Raw genomic sequence first — 18063 nt, forward strand, 5'->3', positions numbered from 1 at the left:
TTTTCTGGCAGGCGGAATGAAGCCAACTTTTTTAGCCATTCTCAAAGTTGTCTTCCATTTCCCAGAAAGCTAACCCTTGGTCAGCATTGAGGTCGGAATCTTGTTTTGATTGACTAACTGTTTCAAAATGAAGGTATTGTGGGTGCTGACAGGATTGTGTATAAAGTGGCATTCAATGCAGTGTTACTCAGTAACTGTGCATTAAAGTGTTCAGAGTTCATTCAGAGCCTGTACCTCTTTGTCAATCGACATGGAGCTCTGCAGATGCAGAGGGATTGAATTCAAGAGTCGTGAGGTGATGTTGCAGCTGTACAGGACTTTGGTTAGGCCACATTTGGAGTACTGTGTGCAGTTCTGGTCGCCTCACTTTAGGAAAGATGTGGAAGCTTTGGAGAGGGTGCAGAGGAGATTTACCAGGATGTTGCCTGGAATGGAGAATAGGTCGTACGAGGATAGGTTGAGAGGGCTAGGCCTTTTCTCATTGGAACGGCTAAGGATGAGGGGTGACTTGATAGAGGTTTATAAGATGATCGGGGAATAGATAGAGTAGACAGTCAGAAACTTTTTCCCCATGTACATGTTACAAGGGGACATAAATTTAAGGTGAAGGGTGGAAGGTATAGGGGGATGTCAGGGGTAGGTTCTTTACCCAGAGAGTGGTGGGGCATGGAATGCGCTACCTGTAGGAGTGGCAGAGTCAGAATCATCGGCGACTTTTAAGCGGCAATTGGATAGGTACATGGATGGGTGCTTAAGCTAGGACAAATGTTCGGCACAACATCGTGGGCTGAAGGGCCTGTTCTGTGCTATATTGTTCTATGTTCTATGTTCTAAGATTCAACACTGTAAAACAGAAGCTTAAGAATTCTGATTGACATGCTACTTGCTACAACTGCAATTGAAGCATTTGATTTAAAGCCTTAAGGCTTTGTTAGGGGAGTACATGTGTAAATTGTCATTGAGTAATCATTGTTAAACTACCAGAGAAATTAAATTATTTATTAAGATCAAAATTTATTGATCCAGGAATATTACAGTTGAGAAAGTTCAAGCTTACTTGTGAATGTTCATTTAATTCACCCAGTTTCTCTAGATCTTCCCAATAATTTCTGATGATACCAGAAATTGATAAAACATGTCATTCGTATAGCTTGCATTCTTTGAAGTTCCTTGGAAATCTTTATGTGCAGTTTAACACTGCATTAAGCAGGCTAGAATTAGTAAAATAAACAGAGACAAATGTGTAAAGGGATTTAAATTGTGTAAGAGACTATATTACATAGAACATAGAACATAGAAGAATACAGCGCAGTACAGGCCCTTTGGCCCTCGATGTTGCGCCGATCCAAGCCCACCTAACCTATACTAACCCACTATCCTCCATATACCTATCCAATGCCCGCTTAAATGCCCATAAAGAGGGAGAGTCCACCACTGCTACTGGCAGGGCATTCCATGAACTTACGACTCGCTGAGTGAAGAACCTAACCCTAACTTCAGTCCTATATCTACCACCCCTTAATTTAGAGCTATGCCCCCTTGTAATACCCGGCTCCATACGCGGGAAAAGGTTCATACTGTCGTCCCTATCTAACCCCCTAATCATCTTGTACACCTCAATCAAGTCACCCGTAAACCTTCTTTTCTCTAGTGAAAACAGCCCCAAGTGCCTCAGTCTTTCCTCATACGATTTTTCTTCCATACCAGGCAACATCCTGGTAAACCTCCTCTGCACCCGTTCCAGTGCCTCCACATCCTTCCTATAGTATGGCGACCAAAACTGCACACAATATTCCAGATGCGGTCGTACCAGAGTCTTATACAACTGCATCATGACCTCAGGACTCCGGAACTCAATTCCTCTACCAATAAAAGCCAGTACGCCATATGCCTTCCTCACCGCAGTATTTACCTGGGTGGCAACTTTCAGAGATCTGTGTACATGGACACCAAGATCCCTCTGCTCATCCACACTACCAAGTATCCGACCATTAGCCTAGTACCCCATCTTTTTGTTATTCTTCCCAAAGTGAGTCACCTCACACTTAGCTACATTGTATTCCATTTGCCACCTTTCTGCCCAGCTCTGCAGCTTCTCTATATCCTGCTGTAACCTGCCACATCCTTCCTCACTGTCAACAACTCCTCTGACTTTCGTATCATCCGCAAACTTGCTTACCCAACCTTCTAACCCCTCTTCCAGGTCATTTATAAAAATGACAAACAGCAATGGTCCCAAAAGAGATCCTTGTGGAACACCGCTAGTGACGGCACTCCATGAAGAAACTTTGCCATCAACTACTACCCTCTGTCTTCTTCCATCCAGCCAATTCCTAATCCAAACCTCCAACTCACCCTCAATGCCATATCTCCGTATTTTCTGCAGTAGCCTACCATGGGGAACCTTATCAAACGCCTTACTAAAATCCATATATACCACATCTACCGCTTTCCCCTCATCAACCTCCTTCGTCACCTTTTCAAAGAATTCAATAAGGTTTGTGAGGCACGACCTGCTATAATATACTAATATAGTTACTATACTAATATACTATACTATATTAGTATAGTAACTATATTAGTGACAATGGTTTCAATACCAACAGTACTGGTAATAACTTCTAACCCCCCAAAAATTTATGTTTTTATCTTAAAGCTGTCAATTTGAATTAAAATATGTATTTTTCTCAGAAAAAAATCTGGAATTAAGAATTTGCTGATGACCATGCAATTATTGTTGATTGTTAGAAAAACCATCTGGTTGACTAACGTCTTTCAGGGAAGGAAATCTGTCAACCTAATCTGGTCTGGCCTAAATATGACTATAGATCCATAGCAATATGGTTGACTCTCAACTGCCCTCTGAAATGGCCTAGTGTTAACAAAGTCAAAAGCATATATGTTCACTTTAAAGTAGAGAATGTTTTCTGAACATTGAAGTAAACTTAAAGCGCAGGCTCAGCTGCCTGAATGGAAAGGCTATCCAAAACAGATACAGGTAACAATTGGCTGTTAAAGGGATACCTGAGTTTTGTTGTTGGTTTGACAATTCAAATTTAACCAATTAAATTAAATTATGCCCAGGATACTAAAACCCAATTGCTTTTGAATTTATTGTTTTGATAATATCAGACTAATGAAAAGGAACGATGTTGGGGTATAAAAAAATGCAGGCAGCTTGAAAGTTGGTCAGAGCAGCTGCCACTGATCAACAGAGCCACTGCTATAGAGCTGGAGAGTCAAATAACCATCTAAAACCTTGCTCTCAAAGAAATTAGAAGGTACTCTATCTCAAAAGGTACCTTTTCCTCTTAAACATAGTCACAATAAAAAGAAAGAATACCCAGGGAGATCAGCAGTCAGAAGATTGAAGACAGTGGAGAAGACAGAGAGTATGTGAACTTGAAATTAAGTGGCTGGGTGAATTAAATGAATTCACCTGCGAATATGTTTCATATGAAAATGTACCCTTGATGGAGAGTGTTTCCTAATTTCTTGGATCTGTGTTGATGGCAGTTGCTCAGTCTCCAAATTCCAAATTGCTTACATTTCTATTTCCCTAACATTGGATTGACTCATTGGTTCGATGCTGGCAAAACAATACATTCAGACTCGATTTGGTTTTAGTACCCTGGGGCTAAACTGATTGGTTAAATTTGAATTGTTGTCAAAACAGCAACCAACTCAGGTATCCACTTCACAGCCAAATGTTACATACTTTCAATTTTCCAGCACACTCTGAGACTGCCATCTAATTATATCACATACTTTATTGGTCAGAGTATTGAGTACAGGAGTTGGGAGGTCATGTTGCAGCTGTACAGGACACTGTTGGAATATTGCGTGCAATTGTGGTCTCCTTCCTATTGGAAAGATGTTGTGAAACTTGAAAGGGTTCAGAAAAGATTTACAAGGATGTTGCCAGGGTTGGAGGATTTGAGCTATAGGGAGAGGCTGTGAACAGGCTGGGGTTGTTTTCCCTGGAGTGACGGAGGCTGAAGGGTGACCTTATAGAGGTTGACAAAATTATGAGGGGCATGGATAGGATAAATAGGCAAAGTCTTTTCCCTGGGATCGGGTAGTCCAAAACTAGAGTGCATAGGCTTAGGTTGAGAGGAGAAAGATATAAAAGAGACCTAAGGGGCAACTTTTTCACGCAGAGGTGCGTGTATGGAATGAGCTGGCAGAGGAAGTGGTGGAGGCTGGTACAATTGCAACATTTAAGAGGCATTTGGATGGGTATGTGAATAGGAAGGGCTTGGAGGGATATGGGCCGGGTGCTGGCAGGTGGGATTAGATTGGGTTGGGCCGAAGGGTCTGTTTCCATGTTGTACATCTCTATGACTCTAGGTGCTTGGAAGCTCTTAGTTAAGAATAGCATTCACTTTCTCTTGAAGGTACAGTGCACGCCTTCAACCTCAAAACACCTATCCCTTAAGAAAAAATATACCATCATAATGAAAAGATAACTTCATTTTTTTTTCTAATTCTCAATCCCATTACAATGAAATACATGGAATATATAGAACATTACAGGACAGTACAGGCTCTTTGGCCTTTAATGTTGTGCTGACCTGTAAAACCAATCTGAAGCCCATCTAACCGACTCTATTCAATTAAGCTCCAAAAGTTTATCTAATGACCATTTAAAAGCCATTAAAGTTGGTGAATCTACTACTGTTACAGGCAGGGTGTTCCACACTCTTACTACTCTCTGAGTACTGGCCCTAATCTTACTCTAGTCATTCTTTTATTCCTGACATACCTACGGAAAGCCTTTGAGTTTTCCTTGATTCTACCTGCCAAAGACTTCTCATGTCCCGTCCTGGCTCTTCATAGCTCTCCATTTAGGTCCTTCCTGGTTAACTTGTAACTCCTAAGCACCTGACCTGAGCCTTCACATCTCATCTTTACATAAACCTTCTTCTTCCTCTTGCCAAGAGATTCATCTTCTTCAATTATCCACGGCTCCCTCGCTTGACCACTTCCTCCCTGCCTGACAGGTGCAGTAGCTGTTCCTTGAATAAGCTTCACATTACAATTGTGCCGATCCTTCCCCATCCTACGCATCCTAAATCTTGCCCAATTGCATCATAATTGTCCTTCCCCCAGTAATAAGTGTTGCCCTGCAGTATATACCTACCCCTTTCCTCGCTAAAGTTAACATTATTGTGATCATTATCACCAATGTGATCACCTACCTCCAAATCTAACACCTGACCTGGTTCATTACCCAGTACCAAATCCAATGTAGCCTCAAATCCTGTTGGTCTATCTACATAATGTTTCAGGAAACCCTCCTGCCCACATTGGACAAAAACTGACCCATCTAAATTACTCAAACGATCATGTTTCCAATCAGTTTTTGGAAAGTTAAAAACTCCCATAACAACCTCCCTGTAACTTCCCCTCATATCCGGAACCATCCTTGCAATCCTTTTATCTACATCTCTTGAACTTTTCAGAGGCCTCTACATAGGTCATTAATTTAAGTTCATATTACTTCCTGCACACATATATATAACATTGCAATTTGTCTAATTTTATCTATACTTTTTTCCATTAAATCCATTATAACACAACTGCTATCTCATTTGTATGAACCACAACTTGTACAATTTGTACATTAAAAGTCTGTACATAAGACTCCAACGAAATAGTCTCATATTTTTGTCTTTAAATTGTTCCAAGAATGTAAGAGGATTGTGGTCCATGTACACAACTGTCTCCAACACATTGTTCATCACATAAACATTAAAATGTTGTAAGGCCAGAACCAAACTCAATAATTCTTTTCCGATGGTAGAATATTTTCTCTGGTGCGTGTTGAGTTTCTTTGAAAATTAGCTAATTGGCCATTCAATTCCAACATCATCTTCCTGTAGCAGTATAGCTCCAACTCCTATATCACTAGCTTCGATTACAACTTTGAAGGGTTTCAAAAAATTTGGTGTAGCTAAAACTGGTGCGGTGGTTAATACTGCTTTTAAATTCTCAAATGCTTTCTGGCATTTTTCTATCCACCAAAATTTTGCATTCTTCTTTCATAAATCTGTTAGTGGTGCCACCATGCTGCTGAAGTTTGGAACACATTTCCGGTAGAATCAGCTTAGTCTTAAAAATTGAAGCATCTCTTTCTTTTGAGGATGGTCGTGGAAATTCCTCAATGGCATTCCTTGGAGTCAACCTTCCATGACCAATGTTATGTCCCAAGAACATCACCTCTGCCTTCGCAAATTCTGTTTTCTTTAAGTTTATTACCAGTTTTGTTTTTCATAATTGTTTAAATAGCTCTGTCAACTGTACCACGTGATCTTTCCATGACTCGCTAAAGATCACTCCATCATCCAGATAGACTGCACATACTGTTAATCCAGCCACAACTCTGTTCATCAGCCTTTGGAATGTGGCTGGTGCATTCTTCATTCCAAAAGGTATCACTTTGAATTAATATAGCCCATTTGGGGTTACAAAAGCAGAAACATCTTTCACTTTCTTTGATAAAGATACCTGCCAATAACCATGTAGTAAGTCCAACTTTGAGATGTATGTGGCTTGTCTGACTTTCTCTTTCCAGTTCTTCAGTCTTGGTATTGAGTATGAGTCCGATTTTATTATGGCATTGAACTTCTGACAGTCCACACAAAATTGTTGAGTCCCATCAGGTTTGGGAACTAACACGATCGGTGACATCCACTCACTGTGACTTGATTTGATGATATTTTCATTGAGCATCACATCAACTTATTTCTGGACAAATGCAGCTTTGAGAGGATTAAATCTGTGTTGTTTTAATGGAACAGCATTCCCTTCTTCCACCTCATGCACAATAGTATTAGTCCTCCCCCTGTTATTCCTGCCTATGTCCTCATTGTGCTGCAACAAACCTTTCAACTCGGTAATTTGCTTCTGAGTAGTCCACTGACCTATCCCACTCCTCAAGGGCTTCCTTATTATTGAACATATTTTGAGGCACATCAAAGTCCATTACATTTAGATTTGATTCCTCACTCTGCTGGGCAATAACTAACACCTGTTTCTCTAGTTCCCTGTCTCTATTATAGTAAGGTTTCAACATATTAACATGACATACCCGATACAGTTTTTCTTCTATCGAGTATCTTTACCAGATAGTTTACCTGACTTAATTTTTTTTTCAATTTGATAGGGACCACTAAACCTGGCTTTGAAGTGGTCTCCTACCACTGGTAACAATACTAATACGTCATCCCCACAAGAAAACATTCAAATTTTAGAGTTTTTATCTACCATCTTCTTCATTCTATGCGGGGTCTCTTCAGGTGCTGTTTAGCTAACTCACCTGCTAATTTAATCTCTCCCTCACCTCAGATATGTAATCCAAGTGTGAGATCTCTGGCGTCGGTCTTGTCAATTTTTCTTTAATTAATTTCAAAGGCCCTCTCACTTTATGTCCGAATATTAACTCAAAGGGAGTAAACTGAGTTGTTTCATTTGGGGCATCTCTAATGGCAAACAATACAAATGGGATACCTTTATCCCAATCATTTGAGTAATCCTGACAGTATGCTCTGAATATGATCTTCAGGGTCTGATGCTATCTTTCCAAAGCTCACTGGGATTCAGGACAGTACACACTTGATTTAAAGTGCTGTATACCTAAGCTATCCATGACTTCTTTAAACAGCCTAGCAGTTAAATTAGACCTTGGTCTAACTGAATCTCCCTGGGTAGCCCATATCGCGTGAAATAAGCTAAAAACTCCTTTACTACACTTTTTGCCTCAACACTCTGTAATGGAACTGCCTCTGGAAATCTGGTAGACACATCTATTATGTTTAACAAGTACTGGTTCTCATTTTTAGTTTTAGGGAGTGGACCTGTGCAATCAATCCTAACCTGCATGAAAGGTTCTCCGAATGTGGGAATTGGTAACAAAGGTGCTGCTTTTATTACTGCCTGTGGCTGACCTGCCATTTGGCATGTACGACATGTATGGTAAAATTTAACAACATCGTTGTGCAGTCCAGGCCAATAGAAATGCTTCTGTGCCTTAGTCTGAGTCTTCCTCACACCTAGGTGACCTCCTACTGCTACTTCTGTGCTATCTGTAAAACTTCCTGTCTGTATGCTACCGGCAACACAATCTGGTGCATTTCCGTCCATTTCTCCTCTGCACTAACCTGCCATGGTCTCCATTTTCATCTTAAGAATCCATCTTTAAGATAACAACCCTTCTTTTTCTGATAATGCATCACAATATAAATCTTTTATTGTCTTGTTGTAAAGCCATTAGCCTTTCAGGACTAAATACTTCTGCCTGACCCTCTTCTTGTTCAGGCTTTTCCTGCACTATTACATCAAACAGGGTGTCCGCTAGCTAAACCTCAATTCTCTTTAGTTTTATGGTAGTGGGATCTTGTTACTACACAGTCTGGAAAAATTCAAGGGTATTTTTCTTTTAACTCCACAGCCGCCTGGTCTTCCTTTGGCTTCTCTACAACAAGGGGTGTCACTCCTACCTTAGATCCTCCTAAATCGTTCCCAAGAACAAACTGTGTTCCTGAAACTGACACTGTCAATCACTCCCACTGTTACTTCTCTAGTCTTAATTTGGCTCTCCAACCTGATTTTACATAGAGGAACACTAAATTTCTGTCCATCTATTCCACAAATTACCACTCTCTCAGGTAACATTTCAGAAGGAATGCAAACATGGTCATCTCTTACACACTGATTAGATCCCGTATCTCTCAAAATTATAACTTCCTTCCCTTCTCCCCTGTTCTTCCTGAGTAAACTTTACCCACAGAGGCGAAGTCTTTATAGAGATCAGGCACTAACGTAATACCCAGCACCTGCAACTCCTCAACTTTTCTTGGGGTTTCTTTTATTACTTTCAATACTGCCACTTGCCTAGCTTCTTTTACCACATCTTTTCGCACAGAGCCTTTCTTCAACAACCAGCACTGTGACGTTATGTGTCCCATCATCTGGCAATGAAAACACCTTTTCCCAGTGCCCTTCTTAAATGATCAGCATTGTAATTTCTGTGTCCCATTCCATTTCAGTGAAAGCACCTGAGGCCTAGGATGTTGCCAGGGTTGGAGGATCTGAGCTACAGAGAGAGGCTGAACAGGCTGGGGCTGTTTTCCCTGGAGCGTCGGAGGCTGAGGGGTGACCTTATAGAGGTTTACAAAATTATGAGGGGCATGGATAGGATAAATAGACAAAGTCTTTTCCCTGGGGTCGGGGAGTCCAGAACTAGAGGGTATAGGTTTAGGGTCAGAGGGGAAAGATATAAAAGAGACCTAAGAGGCAACTTTTTAACGCAAAGGGTGGTACATGTATGGAATGAGCTGCCAGAGGATGTTGTGGAGGCTGGTAAAATTTCAACATTTAAGAGGCAATTGGATGAGTATATGAAAAGGAAGGGTTTGGAGGGATATGGGCCAGGTGCTGGCAGGTGGGACTAGTTTGGGTTGGGATATCTGGTCGGCATGGACAGGTTGAACTGAAGGGTCTGTTTCCATGTTGTTCATCTCTATGACTCTATGACCTCCTTTCTACCCTCTTGGGTTTCTTTTTCTACCTGTGGTAAACTATTACCGATGCGCTTTACCCTTTGTTTTGTAGTGTAGGATCTCCCCTTCTCCCAATTTCTATCCCTCATAGGACACAATTCTTGCTGGAAGCTAAATTTTGCCTTATGCACCAATACATATTCATCTGCCATCTCCCACTCTTCTCACTTCTTGAACTTTCTGTTCCTCCAACATGAAATCTTATCATCTCTGGAACTGCGTTTTTAAATTCGTCTCGCAGAATAATCTATCTTCGAGCCTCATAGGTCTTATCTATTTTTAAAGCTCACACCCATCTATCAAAATTATTATGTTTAATTCTTTCAAACTCAACTAAAGTCTGACCTCGTTCCTTCTTTATGTTTCTGAACTGCTGTCTATATGCTTCTGGTACCAATTCATAAGCACTCAAAATAGCCTGTTTGACATCTGCCTAATCTTTTGACCCTTCATCTGACAGTGCTGAAAATACCTCACTAAGTCTGCCTTATCAACTTAGTCTGAACTAAGTTGTTGTCTGACCACTCCATCTACCTAGCCAATTTTCAAATGAAATAAAGAAGGCTTTGGCATCTTTCTCATCTAAATGTGGCAATATTTTAACATATGTGTATACATCACTACCTTTTTCCTTCATCTACATCCTGTTAACGTGACTTCCATGACTAATTTGCATCTTCTGAGGTTCAAATTCTCTCTCTTTCTTTTGCCTCTCTCTCTTTTTCTTCTCTCATGGCTCTTCTTTCCCTTTCTTATTCTTCTAACGTCATTTGCCACAATTGCAATTTAAGTCAGCAGCACTTGGAATAATGATAGAAATGAGAAGTGTAAAATGGCTTCAGAAAAGGAGCAAGACAAACAAAAAACTACAGATGCTTGATTCCAAAATAGACAGGCAGGAGGCGGAAGAACACAGCAAGTCAGGCAGCATCAGAAGGTGGAGAAGTCAATGTTCGGGTATAACCCTTGTTCAGGACTAGAGATGGGTGTGGGTGGAGCTGCAGATAAAGGGGATGGCAGGGACAGGGTGAGGAAGACAGATAGAGGGTACGACTTAGTTGGTGGAATGAATCTGGTTGGTGGTAGGGAGCAGTGGAAGGGATGGGGAGGGGTTAGGAAGAGAGTTGGTGGATGGGAAGGGAGGTTATTTGAAATTGGAGAACTCAATGTTGCTCCTACAGACTCCCATTGGCACCTGGACTATACCTCCTCCCAGCCAGTATCCTGCAAGAACTCCATTCCATTGTCCCAACTCCTCCGCCTCCGCCGCATCTACTTGGTCGAGGAGGCATTCGAATCGTGAGCATCCCAGATGCCCATTTGTTTTGAACATGCTTTTTCTCACTCTCATCCAGACAGCCCTCCATTCTCTGTTCCACTGCTCTAAAACACTCCCTTCCCAATGCAATAAAGACAGTGTTCCCTTCTCCTCATTTACCACCCCACCAGTTTCTGCATCCAACGCATCATCCTTAAACAATTCCGCCAACTTCAACTAGACCAGCAAGAATGTTTTCCCCTCCCCATCCCTCTCTGCCTTCCACAAGGACTGTTCTCTTCGACAGATCTTGGTTTGCACCACTCTCCCAAGTACCTTCCCCCACAGCCGGAAAAGATGCAAAATCTGCCAGTACGCCACTCCCCCCTTCACCTCCATCCAGGGCCCCAGTCTTTCCAGGTGAGACAGAGGTTCACCTGCCTCTCTTCCAACCTAGTTTACTGCATCAGGTGCTCCCGACATGGTCTTCTCTATATCAGTGAGACCAAACGTAAACTTAGGGAATGGTTTATCAAGCATTGTAGCCAGGCCCACAAGGGTTGACAGGACCTCCCAGTCACTTCCCATTTCAATTCCCCTAACGACCCTCTTTCCGACATGACCATCCTTGGCCTCCTCCAATGCCACAACAAACCACAGCGCATCTTCTGCCTGGGCAGCCTACAGCCTGGAGGATTCAACAATGAGTTCTCCAATTTCAAATAACCTCTGTTCCCAGCCCCCAACTCCTTTCCCAGCCCCACCCAATTCCTTCCACTGCTCCCTACCACCAACCAGATTCATTCCTCCCATTGACCAACCAGGTCATACCCTCTACTTGTCTTCACCTATCCTCACTTCACCACCCTGCCCTCGCCACCCCCTTTATCTGCAGTTCCTCTCACACTCATCCCAGTCCTGAAGAAGGGTTACACCCAAACATCAACTTCACCTTCTGATGCTACCTGGCTTCTATATTCTTCCAGCGTCCTGCCTGTCTATTTAGGAGAAGGAGCAGCAGGCAGAAAGTTTATTTTAGTATTAGATACAAAAGTAGATTTTGCTGGAAAAAAGTAGGTCTGGCACATCTGTGGAGAGAAATCAGAGTTAACATTTCAGGTTGAGTGATCCATCCTTCGAACAGTTCTGAGGAAGGGTCACTCAACCTGAAACATTAACTCTGATTTCTCTCCACAAATGCTGCCAGATCATCTGAACTTTTCCAGCAATTTATGATTTACAGCATCCAAACTTCTTTTGACTTTTATTTTAGCATTAGTTTTTTGACTGGAATGATTTGGTTGACCATTCGTAATCTTTTATGAATTAATCATAATTTGAAAGTAAGATTCAGGAAAAACATATATCTAATTATTTTAAACAATTTAGTTATGAAATCTTTTTGATACCAGGCTTACTTCCTAACCCTATTTTCTTAGTCACATCAACATAGAAATATCGCAAGCTCCACTCTTCAATAAAATCACAAGACATAGATATAGGATATTCAGCCCATCATTCAGTTGGATCACATCTGATCTGATAATCTTCAACTCCACTTTCCTACTTTTTCCCCATAATCCTTGAAAAGATTAGATTAGATTAGATTATTTACAGTGTGGAAACAGGCCCACTGTTTCAAGTCCACACCAACCCTCCGAAGACCAACCCACCCAGACCCATTCCCCTACATTTACCCTTTCACCTAACACTATGGGCAATTTAACATGGCCAATTCACCTAACCTGCACATCTTTGTGACTGTGGGAGGAAACCAGACACCCAGAGGAAACCCATGCAGACACATGGAGAATGTGCAAATTGCACACAGACAGTTGCCCGAGGTGGGAATTGAACCCAGGTCTCTGGTGCTGTGAGGCAGCAGTGCTAACCACTGTGCCACCGTGCCGCCCATCTTGATTCCCTTATTGATTAAAAATATGTCCATTTCAGCCTATTGATGATACTTAATGACCTTGCCTCAACAGCCATCTACAGTAAGAAATTCCGGAGATTTACTACCCTCTGAGAGAAGAAAATCCTCCTCGTCTTTGTCCTAACTGGTCTACACCTTATTCTGAAATTATGCCCTCTGGACCTAGACTTTCCTACAAGAGGTAACAATTGCATGTTACTGGAGATTATTTTTGTAGTAAGTGTGTTTGATTGTGAATCCTATCAGATCACATGGATCAGTTGAAGCAGCAGTTAGAGGCACTGAGGAATTTACAGAAGCTAGGGGGTGTGATGCAGGACAGCTGTAGGAAAGGAGAAAAACCACAGATACAGTCAGATAGATGGGTTACTGCCAGGAAAGATAGGAAAGGAAGGAAGGTTGTACAGGAGTCTCCTGTCGCTATCCACATCATAAACAAATAACTGTTTTGGAAATGTAGGAGTTGATGGATCCTCAAGGAATGTATCATGGACAACCTGGTTTCTGGTATTGAGACTGGCTCTAATGTAATGAGAAGTATGCCAGGTTCCAAGTGATCGATTCTGATGGGGTCTCTGTAATCAGAGACACAGATAGATGTTTCTGCAGCAGACAGCGAGAAATCAGAATGATGTGTTGCCTTCCTGGTGTCAGGATCAAGATATCTCAGAGAAGGTGCAACACATGCCTCAAAGGGGAGAGGGACATTGCAACTAGCAATATAGGAAGAGAAACGAATGAGATTCTGAGGAAAGAATATAGGAAGTTAGGCAGCAATTTAAAAAGGAGGGGTAATAATGTTTGGATTACTCCTGGTGCTATGAGCTAGTGAGGGTAGGAAAATGAGGGTGGAGCAGACGAATGCATGGCTGAGGAGCTGATGTAGGGAAGAAGGATTCACATTTTTGGATCATTGGAATCTCTTCTGGGATAGAAGTGACCTGTATAAGAAGAACGGATTATACCTGAATTGGAAGGGTACAAAATACTGATGGGGAGATTTGGTAGAGTTGTTTAGGAGGATTTAAACTAGTAAGGGGTGGGGCGGGGGGTATGGTGGTTTGGCACTCAGGGAGATAGTGAAGAAAGAGATCAGTCTAAGTCTAGTACAGTTGGCAAAAGGTGCAAGTCAACCATTCAGGTCAGGCAGTATCAAACCAGAGAAAGAGGTAGGACTGATAATGCAAGGACCCTAAGATGTAAGTCATGAATTCAGGGCATGATTAGGAAAATGGGATGGGATATCATAGCAATCACAGAGATGTGGCTCAGGAATGGACAGGATTGGCAGCTTATTGTTCCAGGGTTTAGAGCAAAGGAAGGATAGAAAGTGGGGTAAGAGAGGAGGGGAGTAGCATTTTTGATCAGGATAACGCTGGACTTTGGGAGGATATTCATGGGAATATGTCCAGAGAAATTATTTGTGTGGAACTGAGAAATAAAGGGATGACCACATGTAATGAAGGGGGCTTTAACTTTCCAAAGATAAACTGGGACTTCCATTGTGTTAAGGGCTTGGACAGAGTGGAATTTGTTATATATGTAGAAGAAAATATTTTAATTCAGTATGTGGATGTGGAGAAGAAGCAAAACTTGATCTTCTCTTGGGAAATAAGGCAGGGAAGTGACTGAGGTGTCAGTGGGGGAGCACTTTATGAAAAAGGATAAACCTGATTTAAAATATAAAGTTCTAAATTGGATGGCATGGTGGCTGAGTGGTTAGCACTGTCGCCTCACAATGCCACGTGCTCAGGTTTGATTCCAACCACGGGCGACTGCCTGTGTGGAGTTTGCACATTGCCCCTACGTCTGCGTGGGTTTGCTTCAGGTGCTCCAAGTTCCTCCCGCAGTCCAAAGTTGTGCAGGTTAGGTGAACTGGCCTTGCTAAATTACCCGTAGTGTTCAGGGATGTGTAGGTTAGGTGCATTAGTCAGGGGTAAATATAGAGTATAGAGTAGGAGAATGGGTCACTCTTTGGTGAATCAGTGTGGACTTGTTGTGCCTAATGGCCTGTTTCCACACTGTGGTTCTACGAAATTGGAGGAAGGCCAATTTTGATGGTATTAGGCAAAATCTTTCAAAACTTGGTGGGCGCGGATATTTGAAGGTAAAAGAATGGCTGAAAAGTGGGAATAAGATAACAAAAGTCCAGATACAGTTTGTTCCTATAAGTGTGAAGTGCAAGGCTGGTAGGTGTAGAAAATGCTGATTGACAAGAGAAATTGAGGCTCTGGTCAAGAAAAAGAAGGAAGCATGTGTCAGATATAGACAGCAGGGCTCAAGTGAATCCCCAGAAGAGTATAAGATCAGTAGGACATAAGAGGGAAATCAGAAGGGCAAAAACGGGACATAAGACAGCTTTGGCAAATAGGATTAAGGAGATTCCAAAAGGATTTTAAGAACAAAAGGGTAATTAGGGAGAAAATATTCCCCCATCAGGATCAGCAAGACTGCCTATGTGTGGAACTAAAGGAGATGGGTTATATACTAAACAAGTATTTTCCATCAGTGTTTACAAACACTAGGAGGTGCTGGATGTCTTAAAATGTATCAAGATGGATAAATCCCTGGGACCTGATCAGGTGTACTTCAAAGCTCTGTGGGAAGCTAGGGAAGTGATCTCTGGGATATTTGTATAGGTGAGATGTCAGAAGACTGGAGGGTGCCTCTATTTAAGAAAGGTCTTAATGAAAAGCCAAAAATTATAGACCAGTGAGCCTGACATTAGTGGTGGGCAAGTTGTTGGAGAGAATCCTGAGGGACAGGATTTACATGTATTTCGAAAAGCAAGGACTGATTAGGGATAGTCAACATGGTTTTGTGCATGGGAAATTGTGTCTCACTAACTTGATTGAGTTAAAAATCACACAACACCAGGTTATAGTCCAACAGGTTTAATTGGAAGCACATTAGCTTTCGGAGCGACGCTCCCTCATCAGGTGATTGTGTTGTGTGATTTTTAACTTTGTACACCCCAGTCCAACACCGACATCTCCAAATCATAACTTGATTGAGTTTTTTGAAGAAGTAACAAAGAGGATTGATGAGGGCAGAACAATGATCGTGATGTATAATGACTTCAGTAGGATGATCTTTATAGTAGACTGGTTAGCAAAGTTAGATCACATGGATTACATGGAGAATGTGCCATTTGGATACAGAACTGGCTCATGGGTAGAAGACAGAGGATAATAATGGAGGGTTGCTTTTCAAACTAGAGGCCTGTGATCAGTGGTGTGCAACAAGGATCAGTGCTGGGTCCACTGTTTTCGTCATTCATGTAAATGATTTGGATGTGAACTTAGGAGGTTTAGTTACTAAGTTTGCAAATGAGACCAAAATGAGAGGTGTAGCGGACAGTGAAAAAGGTTACCTCAGAGTTCAACTGGATCTTGATCAGATGGGTCAATGAGCCAAAGAGTGGCAGATTAATTTAGATAAATGTGAGATGTTGCATTTTGGAAAGGCAAGTCAGAATAAGACTTGTACACTTAACGGTAAGGTCCTGGGAGAGTTGCCGAACAAAGAGACCTTGGGTGCAAGTACATAGTTCCTTGAAAGCAGAGTCGCAGAAAGATAGGGCAGTGAAGAAGGCGTTTGGTGTTCTTGCTTTTATTAGTCAGTGCATTGAGTATAGGAGTTGGGAAGTCATATTACAGTGTGTAGGATATTGGATAGGCCACATTTGGGATACTGTGTTCAAGTCTGGTCTCTCTGCAGTGGGAAAGATTTTATGAAACTTGAAAGGGTTCAGAAAAGATTTACAAGGATGTCACCAGGGTTGGAGGGCTTGACCTATAGGGAGAAGGTGAATAGGCTTGCCTCATTGCCAACAAACACGCCTCTGAAGAACCAACGGGAAATTCCTCAATCTCCATAGCCTTCAACCCAAGACCAAAGTCACCCCAACCAATGTCATTAAGCTGCAGTACGCACTTGATGCTTGCTTATGTGCAACCTCAGAAGATGTACTCCAGACCATCATCAGACCTTTATGGAGGCATATGAAAGTATGTGCCTCACCCTGAATACCTGCAAGATGAAGGTTCTTCATCAATGTGGTCCAGCATTGTGAAGCGAACACCCCGCCCCCACGGATTATCAAGGTCCATAAGGAAGCTTTAGAGAATGTGGACAATTTCTAGTACCTCAGGAGTGTGCCCTCGGCCAAAACAGCTATTGATGATGAGATCCATTGTGATAGAGCAGCCTTTGGCTGACTGAGGAAAAGGGTGTTCAAAGACAACTACATCAGATCAACACCAAAATCAATTTACAGAGCTGTGGTGATTCCTGCCCTCCTATATGGCTTTGAGATGTGTACTGTCTACAGCAGACATCTCAAAGCACTGGAGTAGTACCACCAACGCTGCTTGCACAAGATCGTGTGAATCCACTGAATAGAAAGATGCAGCAACACCAGCGTCCTCAAATGTTTCAAGGCACTAACCACCCATGATCGGCTGCAATGGACTGGGCATGTTGTCCGCATGAGCGACACATGACTCCCAAACAAGTGCTCTAATTCCCAGTTTTGAAATGGCAGGCAATCCCCAGGTGGACAGAGAAGGTGCTTCAGTGATACCCTCCAGGCCTCATAGTGAAGTGCAGCATTCGCACAGACACCTGGGAATCATCAGCCCAAGTCCATCCAAAGTTGAGGAGAAGCATCCAGGAAGGCATCAAGCACCTCGAGACTTGCTGTCAGGAAGAAGCGGAAGCCAGGCAAAAACAATGTAAGTAACACTCTGCCATGCCAATACCCCACTCACCCACCCCTTCCTGCAACCACCTTCTGCCTCAAATGTAACAGAGCCTGTGGAAGTTGCATTGGTCTGTGGACTCATTCTGAGAGAGAAAGAGAGTCATCCTCATCTGCGAGGGACCACCAATGATGATGGGCCATCAGCAGCAGTACTCCAATTTAATCTGCAACGTCATGGTGCAGCATATCCTCCATTCTATTATTATTATCAAATGTAGGGATCAAGATTGGTTCAATGAAAAGTGTGGAAGGGCATATCAGAGTAGCAGCAGACAGACTTATTTCAAAAAACAGTGTTAGCCTTATGATATTGCAAAACAGGATTACTTGTGTGCACAACAGCATAGTCAGCAAGTGAGAGACATATCTAAGTGATTCCACAATCAATGGAGCAGATCTGAGATTCACAGTCCTACAAACTCTAGTCATGAATGGTGGTGTACTGTTAAACAACTCACTTGAGGAACATCCCCACTCTCAATAATGGGGGTATCTAGTGCCTCAGAGTGAAAGATAAAGTTGAGCATTCACAAAAATCTTC

At 42.2% G+C, this 18063-nt stretch overlaps 1 long non-coding RNA gene across 1 annotated transcript in view; it reads left to right on the plus strand.

Moving 5' to 3' along the window:
* LOC122550566 overlaps positions 1–18063 on the plus strand; it is a 59087-nt gene that overhangs the window by 3666 nt on the left and 37358 nt on the right. Inside the window, exon 2 of the long non-coding RNA XR_006311885.1 lies at positions 12810–12938. This is a non-coding gene — a long non-coding RNA (uncharacterized LOC122550566). The remainder of the gene's footprint in view (positions 1–12809; positions 12939–18063) is intronic.

This window comes from Chiloscyllium plagiosum, chromosome 6 (assembly GCF_004010195.1).
Source record: "Chiloscyllium plagiosum isolate BGI_BamShark_2017 chromosome 6, ASM401019v2, whole genome shotgun sequence".
Taxonomy (NCBI): domain Eukaryota; kingdom Metazoa; phylum Chordata; class Chondrichthyes; order Orectolobiformes; family Hemiscylliidae; genus Chiloscyllium; species Chiloscyllium plagiosum.